We start from the raw sequence: 3,204 nt of genomic DNA on the forward strand, positions 1-3,204 counted from the left end.
TCACTACTTTCAACCTAAGGTTAGGTTTGTTACTTATTGAGTACATGGGGTTGGTTGTACTCATACTACACTTCTGCACCTTGTGTGCATATTTTGAATGTTGATGTTTCTGTGTATGGCGGGAGCTAACGTTGAAGATGTACCTGCGTTCCGGTCATAGCTGCCTCTTGTTCTTGGTAGCTTTAGAATTATTAATCTGTTCATGTATATTTCAAACAGATGATGTATTTATTTCATACCGGCTTTGTAAACTCTAAATCTTAGAAGCTCATGATTTTTACTACCAGTCCTTGGGAAGTGTATAAAAATTTAGTTATTTAATCATTTATTTTCTTAGTAAATCTCATTGAATTGGATTGTTGTTAACTGACTTACCTAGCGGGTTGGGTTAGGTGCCATCACGACTAGTTGAATTTTGGGCTGTGACAAGTTGGTATCAAATATCTAGGTTCATATGTTCTACGAGTCATGAGCAAGTGTCTAGTAGAGTCTTGTGGATCAGTATAATGATGTCCATACCTATCTTCGAGAGTCTACAAGGCATTTAGTATAAACTTCCCATAATTATTTCCTTATCGTGCGACATTGATTCGGCTTGAAGCGTATTTCTTTGAATTTTTTCCACTTACTCGTATGCACATGTGAGCGCTCGGTATCAGTTGTACATCGATGGCTTGTGGATTCCATGGATGGGGTGTGAGATATATTTTCTGTGTTTTGGTGATGGGCCAGTCTGGAGGACTTGAGGCCCGGTTTGGACTGCTGCTTAGGCTCAATAGTTTCAGTTGTGTGAGCATGTGCGTTTGGACTTCTATGTCTGGTAGTGTACCTATGAGTGGAATTTATGACTTAGTGATTGGTTAGATGGCTATGTGATGAGTATGACGTGATTGCGATATGCGTTCAGATGGTTTAGATGTGGCGAAAAGGGTTTACATGGGATGCGGAAAGGACTATTGAATGCTCGATTTCTGTTGATGTGCTGTGCAACCTCGAGTTATGATCGTTTTGAGGGATCTTTCATGTTGTCCAGTTATGGGACGAAGTAGATTCGCATGTCTTGCGGATGAGTTTAGACTCAGGAAGATTAAGTGATTCGTAGTAATTGTGGCTGTGAAAGGTATAAGGAGATGTCAGTTTGAGGCTAAGCAGGTAGGTTATTACCTACGAGGTAATCTACAGATGTGTGATCCTAATGATTTTATGTGGAGAGTTTCCTTCAACTAGTGGGTTATATGTGTTGCGATTTGAGTTTGGATTGGTGGTAAAAGTTGACCTGACCGTCACGAGGATGAATGCGAGTTTAGCAGATGATTTGAGGTACTATATGGTTTGTGTTACATGAGCTTATGAAGGATTTAGTTGAATCTCACTACGGTATTATGATAGTAATACAGTATGGGCATTGTGAGTTATCGAGTGTTTTGATCTATGTCTTTGAGCCAAGTGGGGGAGTCTGCTATCAACGATTTGATTACATGGTTACATGTTGTATTGGATTCGGTCTGAGGCATACTTGTGGATCGGTTATGACTTGCAGAGGCTGGTTTTGAGGATGACTTAGCAAGGAGATTTCTGTATGCATGGTGTATTACACTTTATGGGTATATAAGAATCATGGAATGATTTGAATTGTTATTCGTGAAGGATGTAGTGTGCATGGAGTAGGAATTTACTCGGTTGCTTAAATGCGTGGATTACTTCTTTGGGTGTTATTGTGTTAATGGGGCACAAGTCATTCAGCCGTTTGGGCGGTGCAATTGATATCTGAGCAGAGTGGAAGACTCTCGAGAAGGTTCTAATGGATTCAAAATTTATATGTGGCAATTGAGAATTTTTTAGATTTGTATATGGCTAGAATCTAAGATTTACATTGGATGATAACCTCATTATAACCATTTATCAGGCCATCATGGTTATGGTGTGAAATGATTGATTGCGCCTTGGTTATGGTCTTTTCGGGCTATGGTGTATTGTGTTATTTGTTTCTCCCTGGTTATGGTCATGTAGTTTGTGTACTTGATGTCAAATTGTGTGAGGTTGTTCATTTTGAGCATTGTGGCTTGAGGTATTTCATAGGACCAGTGTTTGGATGGGGTCATGCATTGCAGTGGAGTTATGTTGGGATATGATCCTTTGTGTTAGATTCGTGTGTCTTGGTTCTAATATGTATGATGGGTTCATAGCATTGCGGTTGTATTGGTACATGTTGAGCTTGCGGGACGATTCTCTCATTTGAGTAATTTTCCATTTGAGTGCATCTGAATTGTTGCTTATTGGTGCACGCATTGCACGATTTGTGACTTTAGGTTGTATTGGTGTGGCATGTCGATAGAATGGTTGTGTTTGATGAGATGGGGTCATTGGACCTAGAATGGGTACTATCGAACTTGATTACAGTATGTATGGAGGAATAATATTGGAAGTCGACTTAGGATTTGACCTTGGTTCTTGTCGGATGAGAGAGGGCTCCATGACTTGTTGATATGATAAGTGGTTATGAGTTTTTGAGTGTTTCTTTCATCATCGGCCGTGAATGAAGGTTTTAGAACGAGGTTTTATTTGATATGAGGTTTATTACCGGTACAAGATTTGTTTCGAGTAGTTATTATGATCGAAAATTATTGCTACGAGTATGCAAGATGTGTGGTATATCATGCGATTTCATCTTGGGTCATGGTTATGCTTGATATAGCTTGTTCAGACTTATACAGTGTGTAGGTATGGGATTCGGGTCTTGTAAGGATTGAGGATGTCGAAAATTGGGTTCTAAGTCTTACGGACTAAGGTTGAATTAAGGATCTTTAGTTATTTTGTGTTGTCAGGCTATTATGAATAGGGGTGATATGGGATCACCCCTGGGTACGTGCATGGTAAAACTATACGTTGATTGATGGCTTTGGAATGACTCTTGGAACGTTCGAAGACGAACACATGTTTAAGTGGGGGAGGATGTAACGACCTGACCGGTCGTTTTGAGCATTTGCACTTCGCTCGGTGGTTTGAGGGCATGAGCATGATGTAGTATGACTAGTGTGTATCGTCGGTTCCAGTTTTCGGGTGATTCAGAATTAGTTTGGAAGAATGATTCTCAACTAGGAAGCTTTAAGTTGGAAGAGTTGACCAAGTTTGACTTTTGAGTATTTGACATCGGATATGAATTTTGATGGTTTCGTTAGGTCCGGATGGTGATTTTGGACTTGG

The sequence above is a fragment of the Nicotiana tabacum genome, chromosome 4 (genome assembly GCF_000715075.1).
Source record: "Nicotiana tabacum cultivar K326 chromosome 4, ASM71507v2, whole genome shotgun sequence".
NCBI classification, from domain to species: domain Eukaryota; kingdom Viridiplantae; phylum Streptophyta; class Magnoliopsida; order Solanales; family Solanaceae; genus Nicotiana; species Nicotiana tabacum.